At 46.0% G+C, this 19786-nt stretch overlaps 1 long non-coding RNA gene across 1 annotated transcript in view; it reads left to right on the top strand.

The window, feature by feature from the left end:
* The first annotated feature begins 459 nt into the window (after window positions 1-459).
* Window positions 460-19786, top strand: part of LOC102439681 — an 81921-nt gene continuing 62594 nt past the window's right edge. The window contains exons 1-2 of the long non-coding RNA XR_330480.3: window positions 460-630; window positions 1052-1137. This is a non-coding gene — a long non-coding RNA (uncharacterized LOC102439681). The remainder of the gene's footprint in view (window positions 631-1051; window positions 1138-19786) is intronic.

Below are 19786 nucleotides of genomic sequence, written 5' to 3'. Positions count from 1 at the left end.
CTGTCCCCCTCTCTCCCTTCCCCCGCCCTCCCCCCTTTTTTGCTTCTGCTCCCCCCCATTCTCTCCCCCCCCCCACCCCGCCTTTCTCCTTTTGCAAGAAAATAATTTGACAGTCGATTTGCTGACAGGGGAGGAATTTGCATCCTGGATTAAAAAAAAAAAAAAAAAGACCGAGAGGAGCTTGGGAACGGTTGCTAGGGGTGGGTAAAGGGTGAAAAAAGGGGGGCGCCGGGGAGCAGATAAAGAAGGTTTAGGGAGGGGCGGGGATGGGGAGCCATGCCAAAGGTAAGGCCAGGGTTCCCCGGCTCCGGCCCGAATTGGCCGCCGCCCGGGGAAGGGCGAAAAAATCATTTGTATTTTCGGCTTTTTAGCCCCCCCCCTTCCCTTAACGAAGGGTGAGAAGGCGGGGCATGCAGGCGGGGAGTAAATTTCCTGAAGGGGAGGGTGGATGCCCCCCGCGCGGCCCCCGCTGCAAATTTCCACCGGGGAGGGAGAGTGGCTGGATGCGGAGAGTTTGGAGTTGCTTGCGGCGGAGGGCAGGAAGGGGAGCAGGGCCGGGAAGGGGGTTGGCGGGCGCTATCTCTGGGAGTAAGTTTCCAGGATCAGGAGAGCCTGCACGCTTGCTCGCTAGTAAGTTTCTGGCCGGGGACGGGCGAGTGGGGAGGAGGAGAGGGAGGGGTGCATGTATATAGAAGGGGGGAGGGGGGGAGCAGATTTCCTGCGGGGAGGCTGAATGCATATGGAGAGTAGATTTCCTGAAGGGAGGGTGGAGGCATAGACGGACCGAGTAAGTTTCTTGCTCGGGTGGTGGCGGAGGTGGTGGGTTGGTGCTTTGGTAACGCCGAGCTTCCTACCGGGGTTGGGGAGCACGCTGGTGGGTGGGGGTGGGGGATGAAGGGCCGGGTTCCCTGCTGGGGAGAGGGGCTTGCATCTGGGGAGTATGTTTCCTGGCGGAGCGATATTTGTTTACTGGCTGAGGGCAGTACTGTAAGTGAGTAGCGCTTCGAGGAGGCGGCTCTGACATAAATTAATATTGAAATTACTCCATCAGCTCTGCTTCTCCCCCATCGCACCCCCCCAAGCGGAGACTGGTCTTCTTGTCGGATTGCCCATGCACTTGTTGCAGAAACAGCCAAGGTAGGCAAGAAGCTTATTAAGTTTCATTTTTAAAAAAATTAGTTGGGGGGGATGCTCAGTGAGAAGATGGGGGAGGGGAAGGAAAAGTCTCCCCCCCACTTCTTTACTTTCAGTATGTTAACCGGGCCTTCTCTCTGCTTCCCTTCTTCCCTCTTCCCTCTCGGTGCTGCACGGCATCCCAGCAAAGGGGGAGGGGTGCAAGGAGCGCTAAAATTGGCAGATCGGGCTTAAAGGGTGGTGGTGGGGCTTGCACTTGAAGGGTGTGATGCTATAAAACCTTCATTCTTCCAGCCAAGAAACCGCAGGACCCTAGGGATGTGCCTTTTGGGGCTTTGGACATGATGCATATATGTATATATATGCGCCTGTGGGCTCTTTGGGGGCCCGAGGACCCACCAGAAGTTAAAAGTGGCCACCCAGACGAGGGAAATGTGTGGGGGGTAAACCTGCCCCTCCAGTCTTAACTTCAGTTTGGGAGTTGTTGCTGGTGATCTAAATAAATAGATATTAGAAAACCACCCATTCACTGGCGGAGGCCGAGAGCACCTGGCCCGTGGCCTCCGGTCAGCCCTGGGCTGGGGCATGTGCGCCTGCCATCCTTACGTGAAAAGAAAATGACATTCTGGTTCCTCCGTGGGTCTTGGGCCGGCCTGCGAGAGCCAGCTTTGTGGAAACTTCCCAGACCCGGCGGCTCTGGCAAGTGAAAGTACGTGTTGAAGCCGGTTGCTAACAGCGTGGCCTGGGCTGTCTTGGGAAGCGCATGGAAGTGATGCTTAGGAATGAGGGATCCAGGGATGGCTGAGGAGTTCTTTAAAAAAATGCCTCCCGGGCCGGGTGGGTGCGCTTTTTAGCAGGCCTTGGAGCAGAGCGTTAAGAAAGGAGTTTTCGGTTGTCCCAGTTGGTACCAACCTTCGGCATCATTAACCGTTTCAAGAAAGCAGTCTGGCGACCGACCACGGGGTTTGGTGCCCACTGGAAGGATAACCAGCAATAGTACTCAGCGGTTTACCAGTTAACCAGCCGTCTTTGCTCCTCCCTGCCTGTTTTCCTGGTACTCAGCCTGCTGGTTTCTGCAGATGGGTGGTTGTAGGTCTTGGCTGTCAGGTACCTGGATTATGCTGGGAGTTTTAACTTTGCCAGGATAATTTTAGCACCAGAGGTTCAAACCCAGACATGCTTAGTAGGGTCAGGGAGTAAACACTAGGCAGAGTGGTTAACTAAAGTTGGTTAAGCTTTCTGCAGTTCTGTAGCCGGGCTCAATTCTAGCAGGGGAAATAATGGGTTTAAAAATATTTCTCTACGTGTTACGGATGGACAGTGCTTTCTTTCCTTCCTGTTATCAGATTTCCAGATTGAGAATTGGTTATTTGGCAGCTTGAGAGCTGAGTTAGTTGGGAAATAAATATTGCCATTTATCAAATGTTCCTAACTAGGCATTCGTTAAACAAATTAGCTATTAATTTTCCCCTGCTGAAAGTCTGCGTCTGGTGGTGTCTATTGCTGGGAAGGTAAACACAATCTTTGTGTGTGTTTATCCCAGGATAGTGGAATTATTGACATGGCTACCCTCGAAGCCAAGAGCAGTCATTCAGGTTTTTTTTTTTTTATTCTTATAGTTATGAGATTTATTTTATTGTCTTGCTTTGGCCATTAATCAAGTCACAGTAGCTTTTTTTTCTCTTCTGCTGGGAATGTTCTTGTGGTAATAAAGGTTTGAAGGCCCATGAATCATAATTCATTCTTTTAAAAATATCGTGGTGATTGTCAGGATTTGATTTATAGGCATTGATACAGGGAGTGACACAGCTCGTTGGGCCCCGCCCTTTTAGGCATGTCCGTTTTTGCCAAAGATTTGTTGAGAAGCCAGCTTGACATCTCAAAAAAAGAGCGCTTCCGTCTGTTTTATGGGCATCGAGAAGATTAATTTTGCAGGTTCCATAGTAAACACGAGTCTTTTCACAGCTTGGGAAGCAGGCTTCCACATAGCAGGCGTGTGTTAATATCACATAGCATTTATGTGAGCTTGCTGTGAAAACAGTTGTTCTATGAACTGTGTGGAAAGTACTCCGTTTGGCTTCCTTTAACCCGCTTGGGCCTGTGGTTTTTGTTGAGGTAGGAGCATTAATGATAAGGGAGGGGACTGCTGCTTATATAATGAAGTGTGTGATCACAAAAGCAAAGCTTATGTATCATATTCTTTTTCCTATCCTTTGATGGTTGGGTTGGTCGTAATAATCAAAAGCATTGTTTGCTTGGGAAAAGTATAAGGATTCTCCATAAAGTTGATTAATCAGAAAGTATTGACGCTGTTTTGCATTCAGTGGTTGCCTCGAGTTTACAGTATTTGAAAAGTGACCAAGAACTTTTAAGGTGGTTTGATGCTCACAGCAGGGGGGAAATGTCCAGTGTCTAGCATTTCTGGACTTCAGATTTTTTTTTTTTAATTAGGAGCGCACAGTTTGATCCACGAGTTACATCTGTGTCTGAAGTTCTGTCATTCGGTCTTGTGGAGAGAGCTCTCCAGAGAAGTCTCTGGAGGTCTTGACAGTGTCTTCCTGGGCCAACGGCCAAATTGCTTCATGGACTTGTGCTGAGTTGATTAACTTCCGTTTTTGTCTTCTCATGGAGAGAGTGGAGCTGTACCTTGGCATTCCAAAAAAGACTCTCGAGTGGCCTGGTTATCTTGACCATCCACGCAAGGAAAAACTTAGGAAAGCCTGCCACCGACCGTCTTGGGAAAAAAAAGGGCATGGTTGATACCCATTTATATGTGTTAACAGAGAGTGGCACCAAAAATAATTTCAGTTCATCTTGGAAGTTTCCCCTGCAACCAGCTGGCTCACCTGTCTAATTATGCTTGGTCAAATCTAAGGTTAATTGAGCAGACCAGAAAGCCTAGTGTGGCTTTACCCACTGTCTGTGGAAAATTCACACGCGGGTAATTGGAATTTGGTGGTATATTTGCCATAGGGTTCATGGTAATGATATTGTATTAATGTCGCTTCTGGGATGTCTCATATTTCACTGTGGGCATTTTTTTTTTTGGGGGGGGGGGGAAGCTCTTGATGTTTTTATTGACTTTGAACATTCACATGTGTAGTAAGGATCCAGACAAGTGACTCAGACCCCAGGCAGTACAAATTAGTGCTGATTGTTCTGCTCTAAAAGCAGTCGAATTCAGCTCATTTTATTTCTGACCTCATGAAACTGTGATTTAGGGAGGAGAGAGGGTGAGGATCAGCTAGGATCTTGTGGATTAGTAATATTTCTGAATTTGCATGTTTAAGGGGAACCAATAAAATAAAGAGGATATTACACAGTTGCTTTCTTTTGTGGGGAGAGGGAGACAAGAGCAGCTGCATCTGTTCTTGGCATGCTTTTCAGCGAGGCTACTGTGGCATGTTATGGAATAATACAGGCTTGAGAACATGAGTTTGATTCCATGGCTCTCTTAATCTGTTTTTATTTTTTCTGGGTTAAATAAAATACACAACAAAAAGACCCTGTGGGATTTGATAAGGATTTTCAAGTTCTCTGGGCAGCTGCTTGTAGGGCCTACTGGTTAATTGGGGTGTACTGAGGAAATGGATGCCTTTTGCTTTTTCCTCATGGAAGACAAGCTGAGAATGGGTGGGATATGCTGAGCTGTTGGGCTTTTGGTTTAGCAATATTAAAACGTTTTTGTTTTGTTTTTTGATAGAGAGGAAGGGGGAAAAAGAACCCGTGTGCCTAAATGGCAGCGAGAAGTCTAGGCTCATAGACGGTAACAGTTATTTTCATGCCATGGCTGACTGGTTTATTCATTTGTACATTCGGCAGTTACTCATTGAGCACCCATTCTGTGCTCGGCCCTAAGCTTAGACGCTGGGAATATGTTGATAATTCAGAACAACATAATCATCTCCCTCTACCCATCCCCCACCCCTCTCCCTAGTTTACAGTCCAGAGGGGAGGTTGACGTGTAAAGGAATAGATATTGCAAAATGTGATAAATGCTCTGATGAAACCCCAGGGAACGGTGACCTGGACTTACTCAGCTAGAGCAGCCTAGGAGAGCCTCCCTGGGGACTGGGGTGGGAGAAGCAGAGGGCACTGCACAGCCTGGGTGGAAGGCCTTTGGCTTTGGCCATTGAAGAGAAGTGCGGTGGATAACGGGAGGGAGAGAGGGCACAAGAGACGACTGACCAGGCAGGGCTCTGGGGGCCTTGAAAGGTTTGGGTTTCATCCGAAGTGCGGCGGGAAGCCATGACAGTGAGAAGTGACACCCCTACCCAGTGCATTGGTGGAGAGGGGCGGGTGTGGAATTGGGGAGCACAGTGCTGTGGCAGTTGGAGCAGGTCAGGTGGGAGGTGACAGAAGGTGAATGGAGGGGAGCCAGACGCACATTGAAGGTGGAATGGGCAGGGCTTGGGGATGGACTTGGTGGGGGTTGGGGAGGAGGAATCTAGGATAACAGGTTTCTGACTTGAGCAGTTGGGTAGATGGGTGGTGCTATTTGCTGAGATGGGGAAGAGGGAGAGGGAGGGGAGCAGAATCACGCCGTTTCTGTTTGGGCTCCCTGGAATCTGAGATGCCTGTTGGACTCAATGAGATGTTAAGCAAGCGGTCTGATACGAGCATCCAGTGTCAGAGGACTGGCCAGGCAAGAGATGAAAATGTGGGAATCGTCAGCCAGGGGGTGGTATTTTAATCCAGGAGACTGGCGGACATGTCCTAAGGAGCCTGGAGGGAAAAGGCGATGCATACGAGTGTGCCGTGAGATAAGGCCGGGAAAGTCACCAATGGATTTGGCAAAATGGAAGTCATTGGCAACTTCACGAACAGTTTCAGTGGAGCGATGGGTTGGGCAGAAGCAAGGTTGGAGGGGTTGGCCGGGGAGTGGGAGGCGAGGAACTGGGAGTGGCATGTGTAGACAACTTTTGGGTACAGCTTGACTCAGAAAGGGGGCCCAGAGGAATGGAGTGGGAGTTGGAAGGACATGGGGTAGAGGGACGGGGTTTTTTGAGGTCCTGGTGGTATATTTGTGTGCTGATGCGAAACAGTGGAGAGGAGAAGGTTGGTCAAGAGTAATGGGTTGGGTCACCTGAGCAAAACCCCTCGAGGCCTGTGGGGGAAGATGGGCTTTTCTCGGAGGAGGAGGGACACTTCCTCCGTGTGGCCAGAGAGCAGGTGCAGGTGCGGGAAGGTGAGGGAGCTGCGCTGGGGCCCTGAGGTGCTCTGCCTCTCCGGGCTGAGGCCGCACCCGCCCTGGGAAGGGCTTTGGGCTCAGGACTTGAGTCCTACCGGAGCCTGCAAGGGTTAAGACTGCATCAGAAAATTGTGCTGCATTTTTTTTTTTTTTTTGAGCATTTGACTGCATTACTGAGCAGCACAGAGGAAAGAGCAGACTCTTTCGCTTGGAAAAGAGTCTTCAGTTAAAGTAATTCGGGCCTCACCTTAGATTTATTTGAAAACTACGATTGGAAAAAGACCTCCATGATGTTCAGCCCTGTTCTAAAGTTGGTGGGCACTGCGTCGTATGTTTTGAACAAGAAGCTCCAGAAAAAAAGGGCAGAGATCTGCCTCTCCTTCAGGCTGCCTTTCACAAAAAATATGCCATCGGCTGCCCGCCCCTGTGCCAAGCATGGGGTCTGCATGGGAGGTGGGTGGGGGAGGAGAGAGAGCCAGAAAACCCGGGGTGCGGTCCAGCTCCATCTTTGCTCTGGACAAGTGGGCCCCTGAGCCTGTCTCCACATCTGCAGAAGGAGGGTGATGAGGGTGATACCATCTGTCGCCTCCCTTCTCAGACTTGTGAGGATGGGATCAGATAATGTACGGAAAGTGCTATGTAAACTGTAGCAGGCAGCAGCGAGGTGAATTGAACTTCAGCCAGATCTTCTTCTCAGATACAAAAACCTGACAACCAATGAAACCCGTCCCTGAACTTCCCAACGCGTCTACTAAAAGCTCTTCACCGTGTTCACTCCCATTTATGTTTCCCCCTCGAAGCTACTTTCTATTTGGGGTTTTCAAGGCCTCTGTGATCCCTTTGGCGAAACTGATCTCACTGCTGGAAGGCAGGCATCAGAATGCGGGCTGGGAAAGGTCAGTCAGTAGAGGTTCAAACGCTGATTCCATATTTAGAACCTGAGACCTGTCCACCCAAAGGGCCAGACTTACTTGGTTTGTGAACTGGGTGCAGGGGAACCTTGAACCTACCCAAGAAGCCTGACTGTGGTCCCCTGCTGTGAGCAGTCTTCCTTTGGCTCAGCGTTTGTTTTTTGCAAATGAAAACTGTTGTGTATACTGACTCTACCTACAAAACAGTCCTTCAGCCTTTAGTCTTACTGTGCATGCTGGGAAGTCATTTCCAGTTTTAAAAAATAGCCCATGCCCTAGCCAGTTTAGCTCAGTAGATAGAGCATCAAAGGGTCCCAGGTTTGATTCTGGTCAAGGGCATGGACCTCCGTTGCAGGCTCCTCCCCGGCCTGGGCCCTGGTCGGGGCACGTGCAGGAGGCAACCAATTGATGTGTTTCTCTCACATCGATGTTTCTCTCTATCTCTTCCACTCTCTCTAAAAAAAAATTAATGGAAAAATATACTCGGGGGAGGATTAACAACAATAACAAAAATAAAAAATAGCCCATACTTTCCCTAATCAGACCCTGGCATCTGCTCAGTAGGGTGAGGCTCTCCTTCTTTCTTTCTACATTAATTTTTATCATGAAAAATCTTCAAACGTATTCAAAAGCAGACAGTAGTACAATGAACTCCCTCGTGCCCCTCACCTGGATTCGGCGGGGAGGCAGCTTTTGCACACCTGTGGGTAACAGGACCTTCTGGATTTATTTGTGTAATAAATACAAGTTGTCATTTTTGAGAGCTCAGTGGAACCGATATCAGTCTGGTTTCATAGAGAGAGGAAAACAAACAGCAAAAAATCAGAGAGGGAGGAAATGGATGCCGCCATTGAAATAACTAGTGTTTACCTAGGTCCAAAGCCTCTTTGACTTGTCCTATTTTATCGGTGTCTTGCGACAACTGTAGGAGGTAGATATTATTCCCATTTTACAGCCGAGGAAAGTGAGGCTCAAGAAGTAGAATCGAAAAAATATAAATAAGCGATGAACCTGGAGTCCTATGACCGGCCAGCTTTCAAAGCCCGGGTTTAATGCCCAGAATTTAAATGGTCTCCAAATTTCATTGCACTCTCAAATAGATACTGCTACACAGTATTAAGTAAGAATGGGATAGAATATATGTAAGAGATTATGGAAACCAAAACGTGCATCTGGGAATTTCAGGCTTATAAGTCTAGTGACCTTAGTTGGAAATCGATGATTTCAGCGTGTTTGGGGCATTACATGTTTAAAAACTTGAATTGTCTGGTTCATTCTGGAGCACACAGCTTTAAGCCTGCCTCATAATTAAAGCCAAAACTTGACTTTAACAAATCGCATGGCTAGTCTCCATCAGCCTCCTACGCTCAGCCCAGTCCCTTCTGTGGGGCCCCTCCGTGGAGGAACCAGGACAGTCCGTGGTCGTTTTTAGATAGCGTGGCCTTCGGTCTCCAGGCCCTGGCTTTGGACATACTGGGCCGTGGGCAGTGTGCTGCCTTGGAAAGTTTCCTGAGGGTCTCAGGGGTCTTTGTCATAACAAAGGCTGCTCCGGGGGCTTCTCTTCACCTTTGGGAAGTTGCCTCCAACCTAACTTCTTTGCACGATTTCTAAAAGGAAAAGAAAAAAAAAAAAGATGGATTTGATGCCCAGGGAGCTTTAATAGGCGTGTCCTTTGAGTTCCCTCTGTTGTCATCACAGTGGGAGATACCAAGCTCCCTTAGAATTCAGCCAAAGGATGCCAGTAATTGAGGCGGATTGTTAAGCATTTGGACTTGTTCACTTTTCTTTTCTTTCTTTTTTTTAAAAAATATATTTTTATTGATTTCAGAGAGGAAGAGAGAGATAGAAACATCAATGATGAAAGGGAATCATTGATCAGCTGCCTTTCTGCACGTCCCCTACTGGGGATCGAGCTGGCAACCCTGGGCATGTGCCCTTGACCGGAATCGAACCTGGGACCCTTCAGTCCACAGGCTGACGCTCTATCCACTGAGCCAAACCAGCTAGGGCTTCTTTTTGAGTTGGGTGAACACATGTGAGCCAAGGGGTTTTCCTGGGGAGCCACAGGAGGTAGGACATTTAGGGGTGTCTTTCCTTTTGAAGCGTCTGAGCTTCTTCAGAAACCAGCATGAAAGTCAAACAACTTCACTGTGCGGACACTCATTCCTGAAGCCCTTCTTGAGGGCCCTGTGTGCCTGCTTGTGGGTTAGGGCTTTGGGGGTGGGCTGGAGGGGGAGTTCTCGGGCTCTGCAGCCCTGGGTGCTGTTGGCATACTTATCACTGGGCGTGTCTTCCACCCCTTCTAGGCTGCCCTGGGGAGGGCAGAACTGGGTCATTCATTCTTACGCCCCCAGCACCCAGCACCGAGCCTGGCACTAGTTACTGCAGTATAAACGCTCACTTTATTTAAGAATCAGCTTTCTGTTGTTGTTGTTGTTTTGCCTTCGGTTTCTCTCTCCACTGGCTGTTGTTGGAGGAGAAACCCAGGCCTCTCTGCCACCAGGGTCAGTTCTTGCAGCCGCTGAAGGAGATCAGACTAGAGAAACGTTTCCTCCCTCTTGCTTTCGTGGCCTCACAGCCTCTAGCTGGGGTGGTTTAACTGAGCTCTGAAATGCAAATGCGGCCCCATCCCCCATCCCTTTTAATAAGTGACATTTTGTTAAATCAGTTATTCAAGGCCTTATCTATATTTCTGTCTGTGCTGGCTTAGTCAAAATAGGAAAGAGAGTGAATATTAGATTTCTTCCCGCCCCTCCTCCCTCCCTCCCCTCTGAGCAACTCTGCATAAGATTTCTGATAGGGGAGGGGCGCCGTGTCCTTGAAGAAGTAAATGCTGCACGCAGGAAAAAATGTGGAGGGCTTCGACTTGTAGCGAATGCTGTTTTTCAGCAGCTGTGATCTTTCCATTTTTCTTTTTCTTTCTGTTTTGATTAGTGGAACTCATTGTGCTCCAGGGTTGGGATTGCAGTTGGGGGAGGGTGCAGAGAGAGAACAGCTTTTACTGGGCGAGCTCGAGTTGGGGAGGAGGTAGGGGAGAAGGGATTTATTGAAAATATATGTCTACTTCTGCTATGATAAAGCGGCGGGCATGTAAAAATGCAAGGGGGAAATCATTATTGTGGTAATGTAGGCAGAGCGCGCTTTCTCATTAGCAGAGCTTAGCCCACGTGGAGGAGGAGGCTGCCTGCTGCTTTGAGAGTTGGGGTATTCAATAATAGCAGAAACTCAGGGGATTGTCTCCACCCCCCCTGCTCACCCCCTCCAGCTGCCTTCTCCTTTCTTTCTCCCATCAGTTTGTAACCTTTTCAAAGCTGCTTGTTGGATTTCATGGCCTCCTTCCTCATCCCTGCCACCCCAAAATGCTGTAAGGACGGTTTCGTTTTTAAAGTTAGAGGGAAATAAAATAAATTTCCTCTTGGGAACTCGAGAAGAATTTTGGCAACACGTGATGAGTCAGAGATTGGATTATGTCCATCCCAGAGAGCACCAAGGAGCAGCTATTTAGGGGCTCCGGAATTTGCATATGGGGGTTCCAAATCGCTTGCTACTGTTTACGGAGAGCTTACAGTGTGCCTGGCGCGGTGCAGATGTGTAGTCATTCAGCCTCCCAACAACTGTAAGAGGCCGAGGTGATGCCCACTTTTCCCTCGAGGAAACGGGCTCAGAGCATTCCAGCACCCAGCTTAAGAACACGCAGGTGCCGAGTGGCGGAGCTGGTCCCCAGAACCAGGACTAACTCCAAGGACTGGCTCCTGATCATTCGTTTTGCTGCCTTTAGAAGCTGGCTAGTCACTTCCCCTGTTCAGATCTCGAGGTTCGGAAACCTGGGCAAAATAGAGCCACTGCAAGGCCGGGTGTGGACCGTGATGGGAGGGTGGGCAGGGTGTTCGCGAGGACTCATCCAGCGGTCATTCTAAGGAAGGTGGAGGTTAGGGACTCACATCTTCATTAGAACAGGTGAATATCCCGCCCCCGCCCCTGCCAGGCCACTTGTGCATCAAGCCTTTATCATTGAGTGCCTCCCCTGTGCCAAGAGGGTACCAGTGGCTGGAAATACCAGGACAAGGAAGGGATAGAGCTCAGAGCCTAGTGGAGATGGCTATGAGGACATGGACATATGATTCACGGTGATGCCTGCCTAGGAAAAGGCAGCGTGTAGAATAGAACGTGCGAGAGACGGTGCGAGCAGCCAGGGAAGCCTTCAGAGAGAGGTGGGACGGGGTGGCCTTGTGTGGGTTCAGTGGGGGCTTGCCAGGGAGACAAGGGGGAGGGGACAGCATGGTGAGTATAAGAAGCCACATGCAGCCTGGCCTGACTGAAATGTTACTTCAAAACTTACCTACTGAACTTCACTTCTATCAGCTTCAGTTTAATGCTCTAGAACCGTGCTGTCCAACATGGTAGCTGTGAGCCATGCATGGCTATTTGCATAGAAATTAATTACAAATTAAGTAAAACGAACGGTTCAGCTCCCCAGTTGCACTAGCCACTTGTCAAGTGCGCAGTAGCCACGCGTGGCGAGTGGCTGCCATGTTGGAGAGCATCTAGAATAGCCGTGGGCAAACTACGGCCCGTTTGAAATGAATAAAACTAAAAAACAAAAAAGACCGTACCCTTTTATGTAATGATGTTTACTTTGAATTTATATTAGTTCACACAAACACTCCATCCATGCTTTTGTTCCGGCCCTCCGGTCCAGTTTAAGAACCCATTGTGGCCCTCGAGTCAAAAAGTTTGCCTACCCCTGATCTAGAACATTTGCATTGGTGCAGAAAGTTCTGTGAGCTAACACTTTGCTGCTGGGTTTCTTCTGCAGGGAATGTCTCCTCCTTTGCCCCACCTCTGGCTCATTCCCGCTTCCTCCAGGGGCCTGCCCTAAGCACCCCAGCCTAGGCCTCTCCCCCACTGTCCATCTGCATCGCAGCAATCCCTCTCTGTGTCTGTCTCCCCCACAGGATTTCTGGCTTCTTCAGGGTGTAAGCCAGGTCTTGTTCATCCTTGTGCCACGTCCTGTTTATCATTGTGTCCCCAGGACCCCGCTGGGGTCTGGCATGTGGGACACTCGCAGTGACAGGCGCAGGTGATGGGGCTGGAGAGGTAGGCAGGGACTGGGCAGGGAGGACCTGGTGCCATGTTATGGAGCTTGGTCTTCACCCTGTAGGCAGGTGGGAGCCACTGAGGGTTTTAGTGAGGAGGGCTGTGTGGGGGAATGGGGTCAAGCCTGCTTTATGTATTAGGAAGATTACTCGAGAGGTGTGGAGGACAGGCTGGAGCCACTGAGCTCGTAGGTCAAGAAATGAGTTAGAAAAGTGCTGGGGTGCCCTGCATGACCTTGGCCAAGTCACTTCAGCTCCCTAACCCTCAGTTTCCTGAAATGGTCACATCTACTTGGATAGGTCGTTGGGAAAATTAATGGCAGAATATACCTAAAAAATCAGTGCTGGGTAAGCCAGATGGTGACACGTGCCTGTGGGATGGAAGTCATGGACCCCACAGCCTGCTGAGCAGACTCGTGGCCCATCCCCTTGCCCTGGTCAGAATGTCATGGCTCAGATTTGCACAACGGTCTCCTGCTTTTAAGGCCGGAGGAGACGCGATTCAAAGCTTCATTAGAGCTAAGTCTTGTTGTTCACTGAAATTGTGTAAATGGTAAGTGAAAGGAGCTCGTAAAGCTTCCTTTTGGGGAGGGAGACTGCAAATAGTACACGGTAATTATAGAAGATTTGGAAAATATTGACAGGTACCAGGAAGAAAATAAAAATAGTCTTTAATGCCTTCCTATTAGCATTTTAATCATTGCCTCGCAGAGTTTTTCTCTAGGCGGCATCATCTGGGGTCAGACTGCCTGGGTTTGAATCCAGGAGCCTCCGCTCACTGGAAGGGGTGACACTGACCTGTAGGGCTGGGTGACATGAAATGAGATGGTGCATGTAAAACATTTGGGGTGCGCCTGGCAGATAAGAAGTTCTCAATAAACACTTGCTATGGTACTGTGCTTTAAAATAGCATGAGGGGTATTTTGAATGTGTTTTAATATATTGCTCATTAAGTAAATGTTCCTTAGAAACTATTTTTCTTAAATGGTTGTTTAGCACCCTCTCAGGTGGATTCTATGGTTACTAAATATTTATTATTTATTAACTAGTCTTTGTTATTAGAAATTTGGCTTATTTATAATTTTTGACTATTATAAACAACTAGAGGCCCGATGCACAAAATTTGTACAAGGGGCTCAGCCCTCGCAGCCATGGCTTCGTCTGGAAGGTCGTCCGGATGGTTGTTCTGCTGTTTGGTCTAATTAGCATATTAGCTCTTTATTATATAGGATGCTTTGATGAACATCCAGGTACATAAATCTTTGATCACATCTCAGATTCTTTTCTTTCTTTCTTTTTTTAAATATATTTTTTTGATTTCAGAGAGGAAGGGAGAGGGAGAGAGAGATAGAAACCTCAATGATGAGAGAATCATTGATCGGCTGCCTCCTGCACATCCTCTATTGGGGAATCGAGCCCACAACCTGGGCATGTGCCCTTGACCGGAATCAAACCTGGGACCCTTCAGTCCGCAGGCCGACGCTCTATCCACTGAGCCAAACCAGCTAGGGCTCAGATTATTTTCTTAAGATAAATTTCTGGAAAGGAGAATTGCTGTGTTAGGAAATAGGCATTTTTAAGGTTCTCGATAACATTTCCTAATTGTTCCTCACAAACTTTAAAAATTGATTTGTGTTCGCACTACTAGCATATGAGAGAGAGTACTCACCTCACTTCATCGTTGTTTCGCAACAATGGTAATTCTTGTGTCGCATGGGTTATCTTCTAAACAAGACGCATCACTTCTCTGGGCTTCATTTCTTCTTGCTGCAAGGTGGAGTGCAGATGTCTCTTGCATGATGACTATTACTTGTTAATTTAGCAAGATCTTTGTATTTTTGTTGTGGAAAGACTGTGCAGATGACCTGAATTAGTACCAGAAGTGATTCTTTCTGCTGAGTTAGGATTTCCTCATGTTTATGGAGAGACAACTTGAGGCGTGCTGTCACACCAAACAGTGAGTGAGCGGCCAGTGCCTGTCTGGGGCACAGGATGTGTCTGGTACCTGGCCTGTCTGTGTTGGCAGACCAAAGCATTCTTCACTCATACAAATGTTGCCAATAATTGACTGCAGAATTATAGGGTCTCTGTCCAATTTTCTAGGAATTTGTTCTTTTTGAACCTTTGTAAGAAAATGAAGGCCACTTTCACCTCCCTCAAGAAAATACTGGAATCATTTTATATGAAACCAAATATTGAGGAAAAAAGTTGCTCTGAGAATGCCAAGGAGTATAAAGAAAATGAAAACCAGTCATCATTTCATCATCTCGATAGAACTTCTGCTTCAAGAAGTTGTTTCTTTCTAGTATTTAAAAACAAACAAACATGTCTTTACATAGTTGGATGCTTGCTGTGCGTGATTTTATATTTTGATTTTTAGAGCCTACCCTAAATTAATACTTTAACCATTTCCTGGACAATACAAGCTTCTCATAACACTTAGACTCCTTTTATGTCCTTAATGCCTTTTGAGGTTCTGTGATTTTTTTAAAATATGTTTTTATTGATTTCTCTTTTAGAGAGAGAGGAAGGGAGGAAAGTACGTTTATAGTTGTGAGTATGTGAAACAGTTTATTCTTGTATTATTATTTATTACTTAGAAGAGGCCCAATGCACGACATTCGTGCAAGAGTAGGCCTTCCTTCCCCCGGCTGCCAGCACCAGCTTCTCTCTGGCACCCGGGACCTGGGCTTTCCTCGCAGCCCTAGCTTCGTCCGGAAGGTCATCTGGAAGGACATCCGGTCTAATTAGCATATGCTTTTATTATTATAGATTATATTATTTTCCATATGAACAGCTGTACAACTACTTTTGCCCCACCCTGCATATTAAATTCCACAAGACATAATTTTAAAAAGTCAATAACTTAGATTAATCCACATATTTACTCTTTTTTTGTGTTCTTTCTTTCTTCTTGTATAACCATGCTCAGTTCTTCTCTCAGATTAGTTACCTTCTGTCTAAAGAACTCTGTTTAGTTGTGTGTGTGTGGGTGTGTGTCTGTGCCTGTGTGTGTGTGTGTGTGTGTGTGTGTGTGTTTGTGGTGGAGTGTGTTTGCTGGTGTCACAGTTCTCTCAGTTTTTGTTTGAACACCTTCATATTTGGAGAATATTTTCACTGGATATAGAATTCTAGCTTGTCTTTTTTTTAAAAATTTATCTTTTAAAGATATTCCATTGTCTTCTGGCTTCCTTCATTTCTATTAAAAAGTAATCTGTCAGTTTTATTGTGGTTCCTTTGAAAGTAACATATTTGTTCTCGTTAGCTTGGTTTTTAGCAGTTTTACTATGATATGCGTAAGTGTGGTTCTCTTTGTATGTATTCTTCCTAGAGTTTAGAGAGCTTTCAGAATTCATGGTTTGTTTTTTTGTTTTTATTTTTGGAGGGGGGTCAGTTTTAGAAAATTCTTAGGCAGTTCTCTTCAAATACTGCTTTTGCCCCATTATGTCTCTCCTCTTCTCAATTCCCATACATGTGTTGGACCCTCTCATGATATTCTACATGTCCCTGAAGCTCATTTTTTAAAATTTTTTATTTTATTTATTTATTTATTTATTTTTATTAGTTAAGGAATTACAAATGTGTCCTCATCCCCCCCATTAACCCCCATCCTCCCCCCCCCCCCACTCATGCCCTCACCCCCTGTTGTCCATGTCCATTGGTTTGGCTTATATGCATGCATACAAGTCCTTTGGTTGATCTCTTCCCCTTACCCCCTCCCTCCCCTACTTTCCCTCTGGGGATTGATAGTCTGATCGCTGTTTCTCAGTCTTTGGATCTGTCCCTGTTCATCAGTCTATGTTGTTCTCTATAATCCACAAATGAGTGAGATCATGTGGTATTTATCTTTCTCTGACTGGCCTAAAGCTCATTTTTATATTTTCTCTGCTTCAATATGAAAATTTTTTCTACTGACCTATCCTCCAGTTCACCAGTCATCTCTTCTACTATTTCTTATTTGTTGTCAAACCCATGAATTCAATTTTTAATTTGCTTTTATTTTTGTAAATATTTTATTTACATATAAATAATATATAATAATTATACATTAAAAAATATATTTATATGTATAATAAAATATTTTGAGTGGATGGCTTCTCTTTATTTTATTTTATTTTATTTATTTTTAAATATATTTTATTGATTTTTTACAGAGAAGAAGGGAGAGGGATAGAGAGTTAGAAACATCGATGAGAGAGAAACATCGATTCAGCTGCCTCCTGCACACCCCCTACTGGGGATGTGCCCGCAACCAAGGTACATGCCCTTGACTGGAATCGAACCTGGGACCCTTCAGTCCACAGGCCGACGCTCTATCCACTGAGCCAAACCAGTTAGGGCATCTTTATTTTATTTTAAAAATTTATTTTAAATTATAGTTGACATACAATATTATATTCATTTCAAGTATATAACATAGTGATTAGACATTTATATACCTTACAAAGTGATCACCATGATAATCTAGTACCAATCTGGCACCATACATAGTTATTACAGTATTATTGACTATATTTCATATGTTAAACTTTACATCCCCATGACTAATTTTATAACTAGCAGTTTGTATATAATCTCCTTTATTGTTTCTGGGCATCCCCTTACCCCTTACCATCTGGCAACGATTAGTTTGTTCTCTGCATTTGTGAGTTTGTTTTGTTTTTTCATTTACCTATTTTTTTTAGATTCCTAAGTGAAGTAATATGGCATTTGTCTTTCTCTGTCTGACATGTTTCACTTAGCATAATACCCTCTAGGTCCATCCATGTTGTCACAGATAGCAAGATTTCATTATTCTTTATGGTTGAGTAATATTCCATTGTACATATGTACCACATGTTATTTATCCATTCTTCTGTTGAGGGGATTGTTTTTTATGCTTGTGGTTTTCTTTTGGTTTGGTCCTATTTGCTGGATACTTGGTCATTGTTTTTTGGATGCTGGGCATTTTACATGGACAGTGTAGAGGCTCAGGTTGGTGCAACACCTTGATTCAGTTAAGGCTGCTCTATTTCTGATTTGCCCTTACTTGTAGGGGGGGTGTTTGTGAGGGTCCCTCCTATACGGTAGGCCCGGATTTCCAAGGTTTGCTTTTCTGCCACTGAAACCAAAATCTCTACTTAATTTCTTAGTCTTTTAACAGCCTCTCTCTGCTTGGATGCCAGGGTCTAGCCCTCCACTCACGTGGCTTAGGTGTCAGCAGATGCCTTGAGGGGAAATCTGCAGAGCACTGGGCTCACTTCTTTGTGGTTCACTTTTCTCTGGTATCTTGGCCTGTCAGATCCTGGATGTCTTTGTAGCCCTGAACTCCAGTTTTTAATCTTCTCAGTTTAGGAAGAAAGCTGCTGCAAGCTTGAATTTGCTGCTTTCTGTTTTACCTCAATGTTCCTTCTAGCAGATTGGAAAATGTCCCGAAGGGAAGCATTAGCTACTGATACACACCTCACTGTGCTCCCCTTGGTCCCTCAAGTCCCAGCTGTCTCGTTGCACTCCCATACCTTCACACCGTTGTTATTCTGGTTATTATTACTGTTTTGTATTTTATCTGCCTTTTATTGTTGTTCTGTATAGGAGTCTGATTAGTTTAGTAGCTGTTAGGTCATAATAGCTGAAAGTGAAGTCTAATTCTGTGTCTTTTATTATCTGCCTCATAAGTATTTTTCATGTCTTTACAATTTCTTTATTAGGTGATTTTTAATATCTGCACAAAAACCCCTTCTTATGACTTTCAGGATTTACTCAGTCATTCTTCTGCTGTCAGATATTTAGGTCATTTCCCATAATTTACTTTTATAAATAATGCAGTAAATGTCTCTGTGCAAAGCATTTTATTAATATTTTAAAAGTATGAAATAGGACTTTCGGAGTTGGAAATATTAATCAGTAGTGATTGTTTTCATGTATACGTCACGTACATAATAAAACTGTAGACCTTTTCTCAGATATTTCAGAAGAAGCCTTTCTTTTTTAAAAAAAGTGTTTTTCTCGCTTTAAAAATATTTATATAATGCTTACCATGTGCCAGACATCCTTTTACATGCTTTATTCTACAAACTTTAATTCTCCTAAGAGCCCTAGGACACAGGTACTAATAATGAACCCGGTTGTAAAGGTGAGGATTCTGTGACATGAGAGGGTAGATAACTTGCCCAAAGTCAGACAGGTAACATGTCCAAGGTCACACACTTGTCCTAATGCAGAGCTGTGCCATGCATTCTGGATCTAGCGCCCATGTTTTTAGCTACTACAATGTACCATCTTGAGTTAATGTTTTAAGTTATTACTTATTTTCTACTAATTTTAGCTTATTCCTGGGCTTCCCTAGCCTTTCCTTAATTGGGCGTTATTTTTCTCCTCTGCAGTGTGGTTGCTGGGGGTAAGTGTGAGTGTGGGGACAGTTTCGGGGAGGAGGTGCCATGGACTGAAGTGGTTTTGGGGACTAGGGCTGTGTGCTGGCAACTCACTTTATAGGTTGACCAGGTAAGGTTGCCTGGTGGCCTGTCGTGGATCTGTTGGTGGTCTCCGGTGTGGATTTAATGACAAGGGGCTTTCTGCTTCCATCTCTGATGTGACTGGTTACTGTTCGCTGGGCCAGTGCCTCTGCATTTTAGAGAGGAAGAGTAAAGTGATCTTTCTTTTTCTAGTTCCACTTAACATCAGGATAAAGAGTAAAGAGGAGTAAAGAGAGGGCTCACGCACTGGTTGGACTGTCAGGCCAGCCACAGGCATCAGGGATTGGAAAGGTTAAGTGCTGGTGCGTTGAACCTAGTAAGTTGCAGGAAGTGGATGAGAGTAAGGAGCCTGTTGAACTTGGTCTCTCTTTGGAGCTTGCTGTACTGTTCCTTGTATATCTCCAGGTCCCTCCCTGTCATATTTTCCTGGTACCCATTCTCCCCATTCTCCTCTTTCATCTTCCTACCCACCTCCCATCTTCCTTTTGGGCCCAGTATTTGGGAGGGTGGGAATTGGCTGTTTTCCTTTGGGTTGTTTGAGTTTAGAACTTGCAGTGATTCGTCAGAGAGGGCTTTGCAGGAGAGGGAGCTTTGAACTGTATTTATTAAATGGTGTCAAAGGAGGCTCCCAGGAAGACTGACCGAATGGCAGAGAATTGAAGGGGAACCTGTCCCTTCCCTGCTTACAACCCTTCAGTGGCCCTCTCCTTAGTCATTGAAAGCCAGAGACCTTACAATAGTCCGGACACACCTTGTCCCTTCTCCACATGCTTCTGTGACACCACCTCCTTCCACCTGCTGTTCTCCACCTTGCTCACTGCTCCAGCCACATTGGCCTGGCTGTTCCTCTAACACACCTGGCCTGTCCTTGCCTCAGGGCCTTTGCACAGGTCATCCTCTCTGCGTGGGTTGCTCTTTCGGAACCTAGATACCCATTTGCATTGCTCACTCTCTCCTCCTCCAAGCCTTTTTGCTCAGCTGTCTCTCTCTTCCTCATTGAGT

This window comes from Myotis lucifugus, unplaced genomic scaffold (genome assembly GCF_000147115.1).
Source record: "Myotis lucifugus unplaced genomic scaffold, Myoluc2.0 scaffold_318, whole genome shotgun sequence".
NCBI classification, from domain to species: domain Eukaryota; kingdom Metazoa; phylum Chordata; class Mammalia; order Chiroptera; family Vespertilionidae; genus Myotis; species Myotis lucifugus.
This window is presented reverse-complemented; position numbering and strand designations above follow the sequence as displayed.